We start from the raw sequence: 22,101 nt of genomic DNA, 5'->3' as shown, positions 1-22,101 counted from the left end.
AGTGTTTTTCCCTTTAAGGTAATTTCACAGTTTGTTTCAGGTTATATGTGCTTCATGGTATTTTGAGAACTTAATTCAAATGAAACATATGAACACAAAAACTGTGGCACAAATCCAACTGTGACCCCATGTCTAAGAGTCATTGCTTGCAGGCAGTGGCTCCAGCCTTTTAGTGTAGCGTTCAAGTTTAGTGTAGCATTCTTCTCTCAGCGTTTACTTTCATGTGTTTTACACTTTACCTTTCAAGTTCCCAGGAAACAACTGGATGCCACGTGCCTAATCCCTGTGCTCACGTTCTGTTCTCTATGTAGAATGGTTTTTTCCTACTGTGTCTGGTTTTGTTTTGTTTTTTGTTTGTGTGTTTTTTTGTTTGTTTTGGCCTGGTGAGCCCTCTTGTCTTTTGCCTCTTCCATAAAGTCTTCCTCATGCTCTGATATAATTTTTTCTAGATCAGCTCTTACGTATTGCGTTGTGTCATAATTACCTGTTACCTGTTTTGCTTTTTTTTCTGAGACAAAGTCTAGTTTTGTTGCCCAGGCTGGAGTGCACTGGCACTATCTCAGCTCACTGCAACCTCCACCTTTCAAGTTCAAGTGATTTTCATGCCTCAGCTTCCAAAGGATTATAAGCGTGTACAACCTCGCCAGCTAATTTTTGTATTTTTAATAGAATCAGGGTTTTTCCATGTTTGCCAGGCTTGCCTCAAGTGATCCACCTGCCTTGGTCACCCAAAGTGCTAGGATTACAGGTGTGAGCCATCATGCCCGGCCTGGTTACCTGTTTTTGTTTTGTTTGTTTTGTTTTGTTTTTGAGATGGAGTCTTGCTCTGTCACCTAGGCTGGAGTGCAATGGTGTAATCTTGGCTCAGTGCACCTTCTGATTCAAGCAATTCTCCTGCCTCAGCCTCCCAAGTAGCTGGGATTACAGGCACCCACCACCACGCCTGGCTAATTTTTTTTTTTTATTTTTAGTAGAGTCAAGATTTCACCATCTTGGCCAGGCTGGTCTTGAACTCCTGACCTCATGATCCACCAACCTTGGCCTCCCAAAATGCTGGGATTAGAGGCGTGAGCCACTGCGCTCGGCTGATTACCTTTTTTTATTTAAAGCTGGGAATATACATTTCTTTGGATATGTTGGTAGTTCAAATTGGTTTTTGAATTAGTAAATAAATTGAGATGGAGACGAGTATGAATTTCACAATAATTATTTTATTCTTTGTAAGTAGAATTATTAGAAAACATTGGGTTTTTAATGGATTTTTTAAAGTAGTGATCATCCCTTGCATGTGAAGGAAGTAAAGAAAAATGAAAATTTAAAAAATACACCTCAAAAGAACCAGTCATTACACCAGTGTTTGAGAAGGCCAATGTACTTACTGGTCTTCTACCCAGTCTAGAAGACTGGCAGTCTTCTATAAAAATAATGATAGCAGTTTTAGTGAAATGGTTAAGGATGAAGGAGGATAAAATCTCTAATTTTCTTATCTCCCTGTGAAGGAATACTAGCAGTGATTACTTTATCTGGAAATAAACTAGTGTAGACAGCCTAATCTAGAGAATAGTCAACTGTATCAATGCTGCTGGAAGACTGATTAAGATGATGATTAGTGCCCTTGTCAAGGAGGAGTTTCAGCTGGTTGCCATGGAACCCTGACTGTAGTGCTAAACACAGACAACTCCTGAGAGAACTTTGACTGCAAAAGGAAGTAGAGAAATGAATGGGTGACAAGTAAAGAAGAATGTGAGATTCAAGGGACTTTTGTTTCATTTTCAATTTTAAAATGGAAACTGTTAGAGTATTTTTGTTTGTTGTTTGGAATAATCCAGTAGAGAAGAAATGCGTTTTTGGAATTTAGTTTTGTTTGCATGTGTGAGCCTTGGAAAGTTTGATCCATTCTCTTTTAAATATTTATAGTAAATCAATTCTTACAATTTCTATTCACGTATCATTTTATTGGAAGAGGTTTTTCTTTCAGAACTCGTTTAGAAATGGAATATTTTAATGTAATGGTATGTGAAAATGATGACCTAAAAGTTAAACTCACATGCATATGTTTTTAGAATCTGTAATAATAAACATACAAACACTTGAGTCATATTGAATAGAATTTAAACATTCCTTGATGATTTATGTATCACAGTACCTTTGAAAGTAGCATCACGAATAGCTGTGCTTTAGCAAGGTACTCTGAAGTAACAGGTGTGTCACCTTTAAGGTTTTTCAGATTGTGGGGAGGGGAAGGCTTTCTAATGAATAATAGAAAAGCAAACTCCTGAAAAAATTCATTGCAGACTGTTACTTTTGGATTGTGTAGTACAAAGGTAAAAAAAAAAAAATGTTTCCCTGGACCAACCAACAGACTCTTTGACATGTATCGTACACTCAGTTAGTGTTGGTTGAATGCATGAATAGTTGAAAGGATGAATGAATGTTTTTTGGTGAATTTCTTTAGAGAAACCAAATTTTCAGATTACTAAAAGGTTTCCAAAACTGCATAGGTATAAAATCTTACTTTAAAACATTGCAAGACTCAGAGATTATTATTTGTAGTCATAGATAATATTAATTCATCTGCTATTATATTACTTGTAAACACTTGAAAATAAATATTACTTTTATAGCGTATTACAGTGTATCCTGAAACACGTATTTTGGAGCCAGAGTTCTTGGGTTTGAATGCTTAGTCTGTTACTGACCAGTTTTATGGGCCTGGGCAAATTATATGGCTTTTCCTTGCCTACTTTCTTTTCTTTTTTTTTTTTTTTTTTTTTTGAGGCGGAGTCTCGCTCTGTCCCCCAGGCTAGAGTGCAGTGGCCGGATCTCAGCTCACTGCAAGCTCCACCTCCCGGGTTTACGCCATTCTCCTGCCTCAGCCTCCCGAGTAGCTAGGACTACAGGCGCCCGCCACCTCACCCGGCTAGATTTTTGTATTTTTTAGTAGAGACGGGGTTTCACCGTATTAGCCAGGAAGGTCTCGATCTCCTGACCTCGTGATCCACCCGTCTCGGCCTCCCAAAGTGCTTGAGCCACCGCGCCCGGCCTTTCCTTGCCTACTTTCTTCGTGTATTAAATGCCTAGTAAGTTACCTACTACACAGAACTGTTGGGAGGATTCAAGACACTTAAACACTTGTACAGTGTTTAGAATAACAGTACCTGCACAGTATGTCCTGAAAAGCTCACCAATGTCATCATTTAAATGAGGGTTTCTGTTACATAATTAATATTTATCACATAAGTCTTAGTACCAATTAAAGCTTGTTTGTATATGAAAGGGCAACAAGGCCTGGCACAGTGGCTCACACCTGTAATCCTAGCACTTTGGGAGGCCAAGGCAGGTGGATCACCTTAGGTCAGGAGTTCAAGACTAGCCAAGCCAACGTGGTGAAACCCCGTCTCTACTAAAAATACAAACAATAAATAAATACATAAACTGGGAGTGGTGGCAGGCACCTGTAATTCCAGCTACTCAGGAGGCTGAGGTAGGAAAATCACTAGAACCCTGGGGGTGGAGGTTGCAGTGAGCTGAGATCACGCCATTGTACACTGGCCTGGGTGACAGAGTGAGACTCCGTCTCAAAAAAAAAAAAAAAAAAAAAAAAAATGGAGTGGGGGCAACAAGAGAAAAAACTAGTGTGTTATATATATTTTTTCTATGAAGTAATACAAGTAACATGTTTCTTCTTTTTCTTTGGCTGTCAGAAAACTTGATCTAAACTTAATTTTTTATATTAGTAGTAATATATTTTATTTGTCCTATCATGCTACCCTTTCCATTTATGGTTTTATCCCCTTGTAGAAAATAATTGTATTTTATGTCACCTGTGAAAAATTTCCTGTAAACTTTATGAATAGGAGAGAGAAATTACAAATACAGAGGTTTTATTTAAGAAGTAGTTATAGATATTCTTCGTATTTTACATATTTACTATTTGCCTGATTGGAATTTTTTGGTTTTTTTTTTTTTTTTTTTTTTAGGCTTGCAAGGAAAACCTCTAATGAAAAGAACAAGGTATTGTAAAAGTAAATTTTCAAGGATGTTGTTGAAAATCCCTTATTAAAGTTCACTTAAAAACAGAAAATCCTTTGTTGGCTTTCAAAAAGCAACAGCAAAACCATTCATAAAGGTACCCTTTTAACCAAAGTCAGTTATTTTAAGAAGTACTTTGGTTTTCCTCATAGAAAAAGATGAATAGTTCCCACTGGTGTACATTTAGTATTTGCCATAAATGTTTGGTAGACATTTTGAAACAGTGTTATTTATTATAGGTTAAAAGAGATCTGTGTTCCAAGGATGACCTCAATGACATGATTTGGTCACCTGAAACATCCTCAGAGGATGATGACTTGCCTTATTCCAATGATAACAACTTTATGTTATTCATTGAACAACATGGAATGGAGCATAAAGGTAGGACCAATGCATAAATATAAGGCTTTTTCCCTCTCCTGTAGTAATGTATGCACACATTGCTTAGCACCGTACCATAGATCACTGATGTGTTACAGGGATGTTCATCTCAGAAATCTGCCTTTACCCAGGGTCAGGTTGTCATTATCTCATACCTTGATTACTGTGATAACCTTATAACTCTTTTCCCTACTTCGCCACCTTCCAAAACCATGGTCTATTCTGCAACCATAATTATATACATTTTTAAAATTCACATCTGATCACGTTACCTGCTTGCTTAACACCCAGCTGCCACTTGTCATTGCTATAAGGTAAAGATGACAATGCTCTAGCTTTATACTACTTCATTTCACACCCTTGTTTCCCTCTATGTCACAGCCAGTGCCCAGGTGTTTGCTCCTACAATCCTTAGCTTTAGTGAAATATAGTTGATATATGTTAAAGTGCACATATGTAAGATGTATAATTTAGTAAGTTTTGACAGGTGTATACACCAGTGAAACTGTCACCATAATCAACACAGTTATCATATCCATTACCCACAAAAGTGTCCTTTGCTGCCTTATGTTCCCTTTTTAGAAAAACTGCTAAATTGCTTTCCAAAAGATGTGTACCATTTTGTATTGTCATCAGCAGAATAGGACAGTTGCAGTTGCTGCATTGTTACACTAAGTACTGCAGTATTTATTTGTAGCCATTCTCATGGATGTGGTTACTGTGCATGATCCTAATGACTAAACATGTTAAACATCTTTCTATGGTTTCATTTGCCATCTGTATATCCTCTTTAGTGAACTATGTTTTCACATCTTTTTCCATTTACAAAATTAGATTGATGTTTTCTTGCTTGTTGAATTTTCTTGCTTGTTGAATAGATTCAAGTTAACTTTTTGGATCTGAACAGCCAGTTGTTTGAGCACTATATGTGGAAATGGCTATCCTTTCTCTACCACATTGCCATCCTGCCTGCCTTTGTCAGAAATAAACTGATTGCCTATATGTCATCTATTTGTGGACTTTCTATTGAATTCTATTAATTCAGTGCTCCTCAAATTATGGTAGGGTTACTTCCTGATAAATCCACCCTTTCAGTCAAAAGCTAAGTAATACTTCATTAAATCCATTGTAAAATTAATAAGTTAAGCCACCTGAAGTTGGGGACTGTCTGTATTTGACTTTCTTTATATAGGTTGAGCATCCCTAATTCAAAATCCCAAATCTGAAATGCTGTAAAATCCACAATGTTTTCATTGTCAGCCTGATCTCACAAGTGGAAAGTTCCATAACTGAGCTCATGTGCACAAACTTTGTTTCATTCAAAAATTACAAAATATTTAAAATTACTTTCAGAGGCCAGGCATGGTGGCTAATGCCTGTAATCCCAGAACTTTGGGAGGCCGAGGCAGGAGGATCACTTTTGGTCAGGAGTTCAAGATCATCCTGGCCAACATGGCAAAACCCCATCTCTACTAAAAATACAAAAATTAGTTGAGCATGGTGATGCACACTGTATTCCCAGCTACTCAGGTGGCTGAGGCAAGAAATTGCTTCAACTTGGGAGGCAGAGGTTGCAATGAGCCATGATCTCACCACTGCACTCTGGCCTGGGTGACAGAGCAAGACTGTCTCAAAAATTAGAACAATAAAATAAAGTCAGATTACCTTCAGGCTTTGTGTATGAGGTGTATATGAAAAATAAGTGTATTTTGTGTTTAGACCTGGGTCCTGTGTCCTAGAGATCTCATTATGTATATGCAAATATTCCAAAATCCAAAATCTGCAATACTTCCGGTCCCAAGGATTTTTAATAAGGGATACTCATCCTGTACCAGTGGCACATTGTTTTGATTACTACTGATTTATAATAATTCTGAAAATCACTTTTCAGATTTTGTTATTGGTTCTGTTTTGGCTCTACTAGATCCTTTGCATTTCCACATCGATTTGTCAGTTTAAAAAAAAGTCTGCTGGCTTGGGATTGATTAGGTTGGGATTGTGTTGTATTTACAGATTATGGAGAATGGACATCTTAACTATAATGAATCTTCCTACTCCTGAAGAAAGTGTATGTCTCCATTTATATAGGTTATATTTAATTTTCTCAGTAATATTTTGTAGTTTTTAGTATATAGGTCTTTTTATGTTTTATCAGCTGTTTATTTCAGTTTTTGATATAGTCATAAATGATATTTTTAAAATTTTACTCTATCATTAGTATACAGAAATACAGTTGGTTTTTGTATGTTGATTTTGTATAGTCCAGTCTTGCTGAACTCACTTATTAGTTCTGGTACATTCTGGGTAGATTTGATCAGATTTTCTACATAGACCAAAGATTATCAAACCTTTTCTTTCTCAAAGTACCCTCTTATTAAAGACTTGTGGCAAAAGGGGTTTCTCTTGTAGCTGATAGACTCTACCATTGTAGTATGAGAGCAGCCACAGACAACCTGTACATTAATGAACACAGCTGTGCTCATTGACGAAGACAAGAAGCTGGTCCACAGATTAGAAGTTTACTCAAACCTATTGTGTGGTCATGGTTGTGTATAAAGATAGTTTTATTTATTTTTTCAACTGGGATGACTTTTATTTCTTTTTCTTGCCTGACTGTGCTAGCTAGAGTCTTCAGAACAATGCTGCATAAAAGCAGTGAAAGCAGACATTCCTGTGTTGTTGTTCGTCTTCTGGGGAACATACTCAGTTTTTCACCATGATACATGTTAGCTGAAGGTTCATCATAGATGCTCTTTATCTTGCTGAGGAAGGTCCCTGGATTCTTATTTTGCTGAGACTTTTTCATTTTTACAAAATCAGAAATGAGTGTTGAATTGTATCAAATGCCTCTATCTGTTGAGATGATTCTATGGATCTACTGTTTTCCGTTGTTAATCTGGCAGATAACAACGATGTTTGAATGTTAAGCCGACCTGCAGTCCTGGGAAAAAAACCCATTTGTTTATGATGTATTGTCCTTTTATTATACTATTGGATTCCACTTTCTAAAGTAGTTATGATAAAGTGTTTATTGGTTTATTGTAAAAACTTTATTAGACCAGTTTTATGTTCACAGCGAAATTGAGAGAAAGGTACAGAGACTTTTTGAATACCTTCTACCTGCACACATATGTAGCCTCCCTCCTTATCAGTAACCCTTCCATAGTGGTACAGTTGCTATAATGGATGAGCCTACATTGGCACATCAGAATCACCTGCAGCCCGTAGTGTGCATTGTACGCTGGTGCTATACATCGTTTGGCACCAAGGTACACTGACTTGAATGCGTGTCATATACGTTATTTTCACCTCCCTAAAAATCCTCGGTACTCTACCTGTGTATCTTTTCCTGCCATCCCTCACCCTCTGGCAGCCACTGATCTTTTTACTGTATCCGTAATTTTATGTTTTCCAGAAAGTCGTATAGTTGGAATCATACAGAAAGTAGCCTTTTTAGGTTGGCTTGTTTGACTTGGTAATATGCCTGTATGGTTCCTTCATGTATTTTCATGGTTTGATTGGTCATTTCTTTTTCGCATGGAGTAATATTCCTTTGTTTGACTGTTTAACCACAGTTTATTCATTCACCTATTGGAGGATGTCTTGGTTGTTTCACAATTTGGTTCAGTTTTTACATTCATGCTCATGAGGGAGGTTTTTTTAATTGGTAATATCATTGTCTGGTTTTGGTTCAGGATAATGCTAACATTATACAGTGAGTTGAGATGTACTCCTTTTTGTTTCTTTCTTCACAGTTAGTGTTGAACTGTATTGTTTCTTCTGAAAATATTTGGTACAATTCATCAGCATCGCTAGCTGAGCCCGGAGTTTTCTTTGTTGGAAGATTTTCTACTATAACTTTATTTGCCTCATGTCAGTTTTGTTACACTGATGATCTTAAGCCAATCCGATGTTCTAATTAGTACACTGTGTGTGCGTGTGTTTGTGTGTGTGTGTATGTGTGTCTATATATGTCCTTTGATTTTGTGTAATTTTTGTGTTTAATTCTAATGGGTACTTAATAGGTGCTTATATTTATGGGATAAATGAGACATTTTGACATAGGCTTACAATGTGTAATAATCACATCAGGGTTAACTGGGGTATCCATTAAATCAAACATTCATCATTTGTTTGTTTAATGAACATTCCAAGTGTACTTCCTCAGTTATTATAAAATGTACAACAAATTATCACTGACTATAATCACATTATTATGCTCAAATGCTAGATTTTATAGGCTACATCTAATTATATTTTGTTTGCATTAAGCATTCTCATTTTCCACCACCGTTACATTCTTCCTAACCTTTGGTAACAATTCTCCTACTCACTAATCATATGAAAATAATTGTTCTAATTTTTCACTCCCAGACGTGAGTGACAATGACAACATGTGAAGCTTTTCTTTCTGTGCCTATATTATTTTACTTGACATAAAGTTCTCCAGTTCCATCCATGTCATTGCAAATAACAGGGTCTGATTGTCTTTTTATGGCTGAACAGTACTCCATTGTGTATATATACCACAGTTTCCTTATCCATGTGTCTGTTTGTGAACAAAGATTGATTCTAAATCTTGGCTATTGTGAAGAGTCCTGTTATAAACACGGGAAGCCAGACATCTCCTCAATATACCAGTTTCCTTGTTTTTGAGTATACACCTAGCAACAGAATTGCTAGATGGTATGGTGGCTCTTAGTCCTTCTGAGGGCCCTCTATACTGTTCTTCACAGTGGCTGTCCTAAATTTACATTCTCAGCAACAGTGTAAAAGAGTCCCCCTTACTCCACATTCTACTAACATTTATTAGTAACTCATTTGGATAAAAGCCATTTTAACGAGTGAGATGATATCTCACTGTAGTATTGATTTGCATTTCTCTGGTGATCCGTGATACAGAGAACCTTTCCATATGCCTATTTGCCATTAGATTGTCATTGGATAGTAGTTCAAGACAAAACAAGGCCAAGGGAAAGTGCCATTGTGCTTTTATTTCTGATCATGTTTCTCCTCACAGGGGAAATAGCAAAAAGATTAAGAAATAGAAGTCATCAATATGTAAGATACTAGTGTTAAATGGAGAGGAAAGAAGTGGTGGGGATGATTTATGAGGGATATAATACAAGGGGAAGAATGAAGACCACAGATTGAGAGACTTTTGCCAGAGCAGAAGGATTGTGAAGGGGGAAGGAGGGAGGAAGGAAAGAAACTATCTTAGTCGCTTTGGAGTTAATGATGAGGACACTTGAGAGAACTTACTTGAGATGGCTTCTGTATATTTGCACTTAATCAGGACATTAGATTATCACTGCCCCTAAAGATTACTGTAAGCAGTGCAAGGGAGTGCAAGTATTGGCGTAAACCACAGCGACTCATTTCTCTACTCCATATCACACATCAAAGATACAGGTTTTGTTGATATTAGTTAATCAAATTTCATTTGAACTAAGAAATATTGGCTTTTTTTTGAGCAAGTTATTTTTGTCAGAAACCTGTTTTTCAGAGATTAGCATGGTATGCCAAGTCAAACTAATTTTAGAAACAAAACAATTATAGGATTCGTTTCTTGAATAACAAAACTAGTACTTTCAATAGACATTGCACTGATTTTGAAATACAGAATGTTATTAATATGAATAAGTCTGTGGAAATTAAATTTTTTTCATAAATATTTGTACATCAAAAGCTTATTTTATGTTAATTGTTGGTGTGTTTTATATATCTTCTTCCATGAGTGGGTTAAGAATTTTTAAGAAAGGGCCCAACTACTGGATCCAAGTAATGGAGGCATAACAGTAGCCCACCTGAGGTTGGAAAACAATCAATATTTTTATCAAATGTTATTCTACAACTGTCTCTCTAAGATGGTCATTTCAGAACATTTTCTTTCATGAGGAAGTAGCTATATGTTCAACTATGCTGTCATCACAACTGTGTACTTATTAAAATATATTAAAATATTTTAATAAAAGTACTTATTAAAATATAGGACACATGGTTGAACATGAAAAATACATGTAGGATAATGGTATAATTAAGTACAATGTGTTGCATTAAAAAATATGCCACAGCACTCTCCCAGAAGCTTTGACAGTTATCCTCTCAGGATCATGATTTGCTATTCTTACTGAAAAACACTTTTTTTTTTTTTGCAAGCCAGTAGGTTAATTTTGGAATATGTGTACTTTTCTTTTTTTAATTATACAACATTTTATTTAAAAACAATTCATAGAATACATTTTCACATTAGGGATTCCCATAGTGGGAAAATAACAATTTATTACTTATAGTTTTATATTCATGGACAGATTGTTTCAGAACAAGTAAAACACATTTGAGAATTGAGTGTCAGTTTAGAATTTGTAATATTTTGATACGTCTACATGGGGAACCTTGCTCTTAAATGGAACTTCTCTATATTCAGAAGTACTCCAAGCTTTTCTTCCTAAGATTTAGAAATTCATAATGTAAGATACAGCATTTCCTAATTTTAAAATTTCCCTGGTATATGTAACCATCAATAGGTGGTATCTACTGAATAGAGAGGGAAGTTTTCAAAAACTAAACACTGTCTAATTTTCTGCAAAGTTTTTATTCATGAATTAACAGTATTTCCCTTTGTCCATTATTCCCAAGGCAAATGCAGAAGTTTGATCATGTATTGATAGTAATAAAGCTGGATTCTCTTTAAGAGATTGATAAAAGGCAAAAGCTCATATATCATGTTTAGTTATACTGTGACTCTTAAGAGAAGCTGGGAGGCAACCCCATTAACTCACCAGAATACAAAACTCAGTCTCACAATTTCTTAGTCATAATTCTTCTCAAACCTTTTCCTCAAATATTAAATTTGGAAAATAATCTTGTGATTAAGAGAAGAAGGCTGTCCACCAATGGACTTACCTGTTATTTCTTCCTTATTCTGAGTTGAATGGCATGACAAAGCAGAGACAAACAGGCATACATCAATTCTTCAAAGTATGAAGTCAGAATGGTCAGAGCTTCCACAGCACGGCAACAGCTTTGCAGATGCCCACATCGTGATAGTTGAAATAGCAAAGCCCAGCAAAGGTTAAAGCTGAAAGTGCCAAATGCTCTACCTTGGTAGCTTTCTGCAAGGCATCCCCGTGAACGTGCTCATTAACAACCTGTCCAAGGCCCCAGTAACCATGAAGAGTGAGGGTTGCAGCCAGGAGTAGTCGGTCACAGAGCCAAGGATTCAAATAAGCAGCTGGAAGCAGGCCCAGGAGCAAAACACTGACGACCCTCTCACTAGTCCAGTGGAGAGATGCAACCTGGGAACCAGGATGGTGGCTCGGTGACAAGCAAATGTGCTGCACTCCACACCATTCTGCGGTAGGTCAGTTCTGAAGTAATGCTGAGATATGAGCAGGTCTGACCAGTGGGGTTCGCAGCAACAGAGCTCAGCCTCCTTGGGCACCGCGAAGGGTGCTCAGTCTCCAGAGAACCATCATCTCATTCTTGATAGCTCAAGGTCATCCACCAACCCCCACTTTCTGTTTTAGTTATAGTCAGTTAAAACATAAACCCACTTTTGAAACCTTAACTGCATGTTTTATGAAACCTGTATTATACAAAACTGTTTATCTGGGGAAAGAGCCAGAATCAAAGAAGAGTTTACATAGCTGTCTGTTGAAAAATGAAATTTGTCAGAATAGTAGAGGAAAAACATTTCAGATACAATGAACGGGTGTATATGGATACACGTATAAGCAGTAACAGTCATATGGGAAGTTACTCATAATGAGAAGCAGGCTTAGTGTGTTATTAAAAAGGTAATGTTAGGAAGTAAAGAACAATATATAGTGTTAGTTTATCTGTTAATACTGGATTGTCAAATTTTGTTTTTCTGATAGTTTCATTCATTTATATTGGGTGGATTAATTTGTGAGCAAATCTTTGAGGTGTTGGTCTATGGCTTGGATCTGGTGACATCTGGTGTCTTACCAAGTAGTTTGTTGAAGTTTTGGAGAACTAGAAGTAATTCTTAAGAAGTAGATATATCACTAAAGATTAAGCTTCATTAAAATTCTCAATTTATACAAGAAAAATATGTTATTTTCATTTTTATGAAGACTAAAGTTTTTATCTAATTGTTCTAAGTAGTTCATTTTAACTAAATATAAGGATTTGTGAGCAGGACAAGACTTAGAAATGACATCAGAGGGAGAGCAAGAGAGCCTTGAAGGATGTGAAAGTAGCCAGCCACAGGTATGTCAAAATTTAATTTCAAATTTCTGGTTTTCTTTGGTAATGTAGCATAATCCAAATGAAATTACTTTTGGACTAGCCTTTTAGAATCAATTGAATATAATTTAATAGTTAATTTTAAAAACATTTTAACTGTTTCTAAAACTTAAAGTGTTCTAAGAATGTACAGTGATTTACAGCTAATATTAATCTTGGAACTAAGGCAAAAAGTTCCTGAGTATTGTTTGCTGTTCCGTTTTTATAACCTAATATAATAAAGAAGGTAATATCAAATATTGAATTATAATTTTAAGCAATAAAAAATTATGAATAATTTAACAGTGATGGCTGCTGAGTTGGATTCCTGTTAAAGGAGTAATCATTGCCAGTGGTCCAAAATTTGCATTTGATATTACTTATGACTAATACCAAGATTAAACATGCATACTCCATTGTGATCGCTTACTAATTTCAATATCTATGTTCAGGGTAGAATGGGGTCATAAAATCAACCCAACTACCTATCAAGAGAATCAGACCTTGCAAAATGGCACTTTTGGTGTTTGGGTTCAAGCGATAATGTTCCCAACTTATTTCAACATAGGAAATCTGCAAATATTTTTAAATATTTTAAATCAACTGCCATTCGTAGGCCTGAAAATTTATTAGAACTTGACTTAAGCGTATAGTTTATATAGCTATATAACACTATTATTTTACAGTATATAATTTGAATTAAAATGTAAGAATTTGCTTTTCTTTTGATTGCTGTTGATTTTGACTCCTAATAATTTAAAGTTTGCCTTCTCACCAGTTAGTCATCTTTGAAAAAACACTCAAATGTCCACTGTTGGCTATCACTATTTCCAGCACAGTGAGAGAAAATCTTGTTAAGTGAAGATGACTTTGTATTACTAAAAATAATCTCTTATTTCATTTTTGGTAAATCTGTCACACAATGAATTAATGTTACTGCAAACACTGTCAAAGTGAAGTTTGATGGTTTGTATTTTTCTTATGTTTTAGGCTTATGCAAACTATTTTTCACTTTTTGGTTACAAGAAAGTGATTTGGGATTAGGTAAACATATATTAAGAAATTTAACAGTTAAATTTTCATTTTTTCATACTTCATTATTTAAAGACAAAGTTGTCCTTAAAGCATATACCCTGACAGAAAAGACATCTGACAAACAAAACTCATAATCTTCCACTTTCACATCTGCAAAAAATGTCTCAGCAAACAGAAGTGAACAAGTATTGTAATAGCATACATCTGTATATGCAGGACTCCCTTATGTGCAAAAGTATGAGGAAAATGTGGATCAAACAAGACAAATGAGGTGGAAAAAAACTTTAAAACTCATCAAAATTGAGTTAAAGCAGAATTTGGGTGAAATTTGTGAAGAATACAAAACTACTGCCTTGTTTTTAGGAAGAGCCACTCCATGATAACTACAGGAATAGCAAACTTAAAGAAAATACCCTCAAATTTGACAAATAATGCACCTGATTGTCAGGAAAAGATGTATCTGGAGTGTTCATCTAATATGTATTCCTAATATTTCCTGTTTAAAAATAGTGCCGCCTCATAAATGTCTTTTGATCTCATTTATACTCTTGGTCTCCAGAATTTGCTTGCCAGTCATCTTCTAATTTTTATTTAAATGAAAATAAAGTATACTGTGAAAATAGTAACAAACCAGGCACAGAACATGCTTTTAACATTGACCAGGAGAATTTTATAATGACACAAAAAGTACAAAAGCAAGGAACTCAGAAGTAATTACCATTGAAATAAAAGAAGACCAAGAGTGTTGTAGGTCCATGATGAAAAAATCACCAACATAACATTAATTGCTAATTGGACATCAGAAATGTGCCTCAGTTTAGTGATCCAACAAGCCTTTTGGATTTGTGGCTTACCTGCTCCAGATAAATTATGTGAGAAAAAAAAAAAGCATAGTGTTTCTGTTGTTACAGACACTTAATAAGAATACAAAACCAATACAGAACTTGTTCCAGAAACCATTATATCATAATTACAGTACAAATAACTATAAAAGAATAGAACTTGGGTTAGAAATGTGCATTCCTCTCCACCACACAGTGACAGAGCATCAAAAGTACATATAGAATAGTTACAGCACAATATACAAAGACTTAAGAACGAGGCAGGTATATTACAACTAGAGTTCCAGCCCTTGTGGCTGCTTTCATGGTCTGATGTTGAGTGCCTGCAGCTTTTCCAGGTGCGCAGTATGAACTGTCAGTGGATCTACCTTTTTGGGGTCTGGAAGATGGTCGCTGTCTTCCCACAGTTCTTAGAAGAAAGAAAAGTTCAACTTCAGAAAGATTTACAGGGTCACTTGCTGCTATTTGTTTTTCTTTCTCTTGACCAATTATTTGGTGCATTCTAATTTTTTTTACTTATGAAAAGCTCTTACACCAAATGGGGTTATCTATATACATAATTGTGTGTAGAAATAGATTATTTCTCAATTTAAATGATAGGAGTTCAGGAAAACATTCTATAATCTTCATTACTTAATCAGCCCAAGTCTGTCCATTTTCCAAGTGGCATAGGGACTGGGGAAAAAACTAATCTATTCATATATCATGGATATAGACAATTCTAAACTAGGGTTAGCCTATGTGAAATTGCTTTAAACATTTAATAAGCTCTCGGGTTTAATTTTTCCCTATTGATTTAAAGATGAAATGCACTTAAATAAAGTGGGAAGTCAATGGGAAGGAAGCAATGACTGAGAAGTGCTCTAAAAATGTATCTATCCTTGAGAGTTGGAACAAATATTCATAGGCAAAGGAATCTGTATGTTGTGCTTTCAGGTGTGCAAGTTGATCCATTTCACTCAATATGTTAGGGCTTATAATTTCATCATGCCAACCTTAAATATGTTTGAAAACAAATGTATATATAGATATCTCCATCTATTTTTAATCACAACTTCCACATGTTTCTGTCAAAGCAGATGTTAATGTGATTTTGTTTAATAGAGCATAAGTTTCAGCATGTATAACTTTATTATGTCAGTACCATGGATTCTCAGCCAAAAATTTAGTATAGGACTCCAAAGTAGAAACCTGATTTAGGTACATCGAGTTTTAAAGATAGACAAAAATCTGGTGATGTTCACCTTTAAAAGTAGAAGTAGATGAGGCCTCTCAGCCCCTTCTGAGGCATTAAGTTACTTTCCCGGAGTTACACTTTTAATTCTTCTGATTAATTTGATGAATTTATCAGGTAATTTATCTGATTCAGCATTATGAAACAGTATTATCAGGTTTTGTGCAATAAAATGCTCGGAGATGCCAGGGGCTTTAGATGAATCATTTAATCTTTTTTGATAATGGGGCTAAAGTAGATAATTTCTTACACTGTATATCCTCCAGCTATAAAATGTCATGGTTACTGAATGTGAAATTTGGAAAGCATCTCATTTTCCAGAACCCTCAAGTAGCATCTTAGCAGTTTGACTCTGTTTCTTGTGTGGTTTCAAATTTTGGTTCTTGTATTTCAGCAAGCACCTTCACATTTTTGATATCCTAGGATCCAAATGAAAAAAGTAAAATAAAAGACAGTGGGAAAAGAAAGCTTAACTGCAGAAAGGGGAAAGCTTCCTTTCTGTTCTTGATGAAGCCCCACAATGTCACATCCTCTAAATCTGGCCGTTTAGTGTAAACTCCAGGAGGTAAAGATAGAAGAGGACAGATTTCATGGCTTTCTTTTTATTTCTCTATTTCTGCTCGTCACAAGGGCACCAGGGGGTGAAAATGTATATTAGACAGCAATGGGAATAAAAGCACAAATTTGGAATGGGCCCATTTTGAAAGTTTTGAAAATTTTATTCACTCCAACAGAAATAAATCAGACTTTATATGAATTTCAATAAAAATTATAACATGTATAATTATATATAATGATGAAAGCACAAGGTACTTTATCATGTCATGACCAATATGACAGACTGAGTCAAGTAATTAAATGAACACAAAAAAGTTCTTCTATTAGATAAAATGACAGCTATTCTCAGTATGAAACTTTCATTGAAGGTTGAAGAAAAAATGAAGAAATGCAGAAATAAGAAAATGGAAGTTTCAAGAAACGTCCATGCTGATGACAGTCACAATGATAATGATGTTGATGAATTAATTCACAAAATAAAGAACAGAAAACCTGATAATCATCAATTTCCCAGGAAGGAGAATGACAAGTTTGATAGGTAATCCTATAGCAATATTTTTTTTTTATTATACTTTAAGTTCTAGGGTACATGTGCATAACGTGCAGGTTTGTTACATATGTATACTTATGCCATGTTGGTGTGCTGCACCCATCAACTCGTCAGCACCCATCAATTCATCATTTATATCATGTATAACTCCCCAATGCAATCCCTCCCTCCTCCCCCCTACCCCCTCCCCATAATAGGCCCCAGTGTGTGATGTTCCCCTTCCCGAGTCCAAGTGATCTCATTGTTCAGTTCCCACCTATGAGTGAGAACATGCGGTGTTTGGTTTTCTGTTCTTGTGATAGTTTGCTAAGAATGATGGTTTCCAGCTGCATCCATGTCCCTACAAAGGACGCAAACTCATCCTTTTTTATGGCTGCATAGTATTCCATGGTGTATATGTGCCACATTTTCTTAATCCAGTCTGTCACAGATGGACATTTGGGTTGATTCCAAGTCTTTGCTATTGTGAATAGTGCCGCAATAAACATACGTGTACATGTGTCTTTGTAGTAGACTAATTTATAATCCTTTGGGTATATACCCAGTAGTGGGATGGCTGGGTCATATGGTACATCTAGTTCTAGATCCTTGAGGAATTGCCATACTGTTTTCCATAATGGTTGAACTAGTTTACAATCCCACCAACAGTGTAAAAGTGTTCCTATTTCTCCACATCCTCTCCAACACCTGTTGTTTCCTGACTTCTTAATGATTGCCATTCTAACTGGTGTGAGATGGTATCTCATTGTGGTTTTGATTTGCATTTCTCTGATGGCGAGTGATGATGAGCATTTTTTCATGTGTCTGTGGCTGTATGAATGTCTTCTTTTGAGAAATGTCTGTTCATATCCTTTCCCCACTTTTTGATGGGGTTGTTTGTTTTTTTCTCATATATTTGTTTGAGTTCTTTGTAGATTCTAGATATTAGCCCTTTGTCAGATGAGTAGGTTGCAAAAATTTTCTCCCATTCTGTAGGTTGCCTGTTCACTCTGATGGTAGTTTCTTTTGCTGTGCAGAAGCTCTTTAGTTTAATTAGATCCCATTTGTCAATTTTGGCTTTTGCTGCCGTTGCTTTTGGTGTTTTAGACATGAAGTCCCTGCCCATGCCTATGTCCTGAATGGTACTACCTAGGTTTTCTTCTAGGGTTTTTATGGTATTAGGTCTAACATTTAAGTCTCTAATCCATCTTGAATTAATCTTCATATAAGGAGTAAGGAAAGGATCCAGTTTCAGCTTTCTACTCATGGCTAGCCAATTTTCCCAGCACCATTTATTAAATAGGGAATCCTTTCCCCATTTCTTGTTTCTCTCAGGTTTGTCAAAGATCAGATGGCTGTAGATGTGTGGTATTATTTCTGAGGACTCTGTTCTGTTCCATTGGTCTATATCTCTGTTTTGGTACCAGTACCATGCTGTTTTGGTTACTGTAGCCTTGTAGTATAGTTTGAAGTCAGGTAGTGTGACGCCTCCAGCTTTGTCCTTTTGACTTAGGATTGTCTTGGCAATGTGGGCTCTTTTTTGGTTCCATATGAACTTTAAAGCAGTTTTTTCCAATTCTGTGAAGAAACTCATTGGTAGCTTGATGGGGATGGCATTGAATCTATAAATAACCTTGGGGAGTATGGCCATTTTCACGATATTGATTCTTCCTTATCCATGAGCATGGTATGTTCTTCCATTTGTTTGTGTCCTCTTTGATTTCACTGAGCAGTGGTTTGTAGTTCTCCTTGAAGAGGTCCTTGACATCCCTTGTAAGCTGGATTCCTAGGTATTTTATTCTCTTTGAAGCAATTGTGAATGGAAGTTCATTCCTGATTGGCTCTCTGCTTGTCTGTTGCTGGTGTATAAGAATGCTTGTGATTTTTGCACATTAATTTTGTATCCTGAGACTTTGCTGAAGTTGCTTATCAGCTTAAGGAGATTTTGGGCTGAGACGATGGGGTTTTCTAAATACAATCATGTCATCTGCAAACAGGGACAATTTGACTTCTTCTTTTCCTAACTGGATACCCTTGATTTCTTTCTCTTGCCTGATTGCCCTAGCCAGAACTTCCACCACTATGTTGAATAGGAGTGGTGAGAGAGGGCATCCCTGTCTTGTGCCAGTTTTCAAAGGGAATTTTTCCAGTCTTTGCCCATTCAGTATGATATTAGCTGTGCGTTTGTCATAAATAGCTCTTATTATTTTGAGGTACGTTCCATCAATACCGAATTTATTGAGCGTTTTTAGCTTGAAGGGCTGTTGAATTTTGTCAAAAGCCTTTTCTGCATCTATTGAGACAATCATGTGGTTCTTGTCTTTGGTTCTGTTTATATGCTGGATTACGTTTATTGATTTGCGAATGTTGAACCAGCCTTGCATCCCAGGGATGAAGCCCACTTGATCATGGTGGATAAGCTTTTTGATGTGCTGCTGAATCTGGTTTGCCAGTATTTTATTGAGAATTTTTGCATCAATGTTCATCAGGGATATTGGTCTAAAATTCTCTTTTTTGTTGTGTCTCTGCCAGGCTTTGGTATCAGGATGATGTTGGCCTCATAAAATGAGTTAGGGAGGATTCCCTCTTTTTCTATTGATTGGAATAGTTTCAGAAGGAATGGTACGAGCTCCTCCTTGTACCTCTGGTAGAATTCAGCTGTGAATCCATCTGGTCCTGGACTTTTTTTGGTGGGTAGGCTATTAATTGTTGCCTCAATTTCAGAGCCTGCTATTGGTCTATTCAGGGATTCAACTTCTTCCTGGTTTAGCCTTGGGAGAGTGTAAGTCTCCAGGAAATTATCCATTTCTTCTAGATTTTCTAGTTGATTTGCATAGAGGCGTTTATAGTATTCTCTGATGGTAGTTTGTATTTCTGTGGGGTCAGTGGTGATATCCCCTTTATTATTTTTTATTGCATCTATTTGATTCCTCTCTCTTTTCTTCTTTATTAGCCTTGCTAGCGGTCTGTCAATTTTGTTGATCTTTTCAAAAAACCAACTCCTGGATTCATTGATTTTTGGAGGGTTTTTTGTGTCTCTATCTCCTTCAGTTTGGCTCTGATCTTAGTTATTTCTTGCCTTCTGCTAGCTTTTGAATGTGTTTGCTCTTGCCTCTCTAGTTCTTTTAATTGTGATGTTAGAGTGTCAATTTTAGATCTTTCCTGCTTTCTCTTGTGGGCATTTAGTGCTATAAATTTCCCTCTACACACTGCTTTAAATGTGTCCCAGAGATTCTGGTATGTTGTATCTTTGTTCTCATTGGTTTCAAAGAACATCTTTATTTCCGCTTTCATTTCGTTATGTACCCAGTAGTCATTCAGGAGCAGGTTGTTCAGTTTCCATGTAGTTGAGCGGTTTTGATTGAGTTTCTGAGTCCTGAGTTCTAGTTTGATTGCACTGTGGTCTGAGAGACAGTTTGTTATAATTTCTGTTCTTTTACATTTGCTGAGGAGTGCTTTACTTCCAATTATGTGGTCAATTTTGGAATAAGTGCGATGTGGTGCTGAGAAGAATGTATATTCTGTTGATTTGGGGTGGAGAGTTCTATAGATGTCTATTAGGTCCGCTTGGTGCAGAGATGAGTTCAATTCCTGGATATCCTTGTTAACTTTCTGTCTCGTTGATCTGTCTAATGTTGACAGTGGAGTGTTGAAGTCTCCCATTATTATTGTATGGGAGTCTAAGTCTCTTTGTAAGTCTCTAAGGACTTGCTTTATGAATCTGGGTGCTCCTGTATTGGGTGCATATATATTTAGGAGAGTTAGCTCTTCCTGTTGAATTGATCCCTTTACCATTATGTAATGACCTTCTTTGTCTCTTTTGATCTTTGATGGTTTAAAGTCTGTTTTATCAGAGACAAGGATTGCAACCCGTGCTTTTTTTTTGTTCTCCATTTGCTTGGTAGATCTTCCTCCATCCCTTTATTTTGAGCCTATGTATGTCTCTGCATGTGAGATGGGTCTCCTGAATACAGCAGACTGATGGGTCTTGACTCTTTATCCAGTTTGCCAGTCTGTGTCTTTTAATTGGAGCATTTAGTCCATTAACATTTATTATTAAGGTTTATTATTATTATTATTATTAAGGTTTATTTATTAACATTTAATATTAAGGTTAATATTGTTATGTGTGAACTTGATCCTGCCATTATGATATTAACTGGTTATTTTGCTCGTTAGTTGATGCAGTTTCTTCCTAGCCTCGATGGTCTTTACATTTTGGCATGTTTTTGCGATGGCTGGTACCGGTTGTTCCTTTCCATGTTTAGGGCTCCTATAGCAATATTTAAAAGCAGATCATTGTTAATTGTTCTATAAAATGAATTCTAATTTGGGTTAATATATACGATTAACAAATTTTGTACTTTTATGAGGAATATTCTGCCTTGCCTGGTAATCATAAAATGGAAATTAACAAGCAATGAGATACGATCTTTCCAATATATTGATGTTTTATTTAAAAAATAACTAGACAAATGTGAAGAAAGATATGCTCTTATACACTGTTGCTAAATGAAATTGGTAAATCTTTATTGAAGGATAGTTTAGTAGCATGCATCAAAATTTTAAATATGTCATTTCATTAACCTGACAGCTTTACTTCTGGGACTAGATTCTACAGGAAAATATGAGTTTACACATATACACAAGCAGTTAAGGTCATTAATTATATATTTGTTATATATGTGATATATCACATATATAACATGCAATAGGCCAACATATATGTGTGTGTATAGTTATTTCTTTATATGAAATTATTGCATGCATACATATATATGGTAAGAACTTTCATTATAGCATTGTCATATCAAAATGTTTGAGATTGCATAAAAGTCTATTAATAAGGAAATAGTCATACCCATAAAATAATGTAGTATGCAACCCTCTTATAAAAATGAAGTTGCATTTATAGTGTAGTGATTATTTCACCAGTAAAGTATCTTTAAAGCATTTGGTTTGATAACACATCTTGTATTATTTTCATATTGCTATAAAGACACTACCTGACACTGGGTAATTTATAAACAAAAGAAGTTTAATTGACTCACAGTTCCTCATGGCTGGGGAAGCCTCAGGAAATTTACAGTCATTGCAGAAGGCAAAGGAGAAGCAAGCACCTTCTTCACAAGGCAGTGGGAGAGAGTGAGAGCAAGGAAGTCCCCTACTTTAAAACCATCAGCTCTTGTGAGAACTCACTATCACAAGAACAACATGGGGAAACAGCCTCCATGATCAAG

The 22,101-nt window shown here is 35.9% G+C and overlaps 1 protein-coding gene and 1 pseudogene across 1 annotated transcript in view; both read right to left on the bottom strand.

Annotated features, from left to right (window-relative positions):
* Window positions 1–22,101, bottom strand: part of ANKRD62 (ankyrin repeat domain 62) — a 301,061-nt gene that overhangs the window by 270,590 nt on the left and 8,370 nt on the right. The window lies entirely within an intron of this gene.
* On the bottom strand, window positions 11,412–11,891 carry LOC104680494 (annotated as a pseudogene).

Source organism: Rhinopithecus roxellana, chromosome 21, assembly GCF_007565055.1.
Source record: "Rhinopithecus roxellana isolate Shanxi Qingling chromosome 21, ASM756505v1, whole genome shotgun sequence".
Taxonomy (NCBI): domain Eukaryota; kingdom Metazoa; phylum Chordata; class Mammalia; order Primates; family Cercopithecidae; genus Rhinopithecus; species Rhinopithecus roxellana.
The sequence above is the reverse complement of the archived record's forward strand: the minus strand, read 5'-3'. Positions and strand labels throughout refer to the sequence as shown.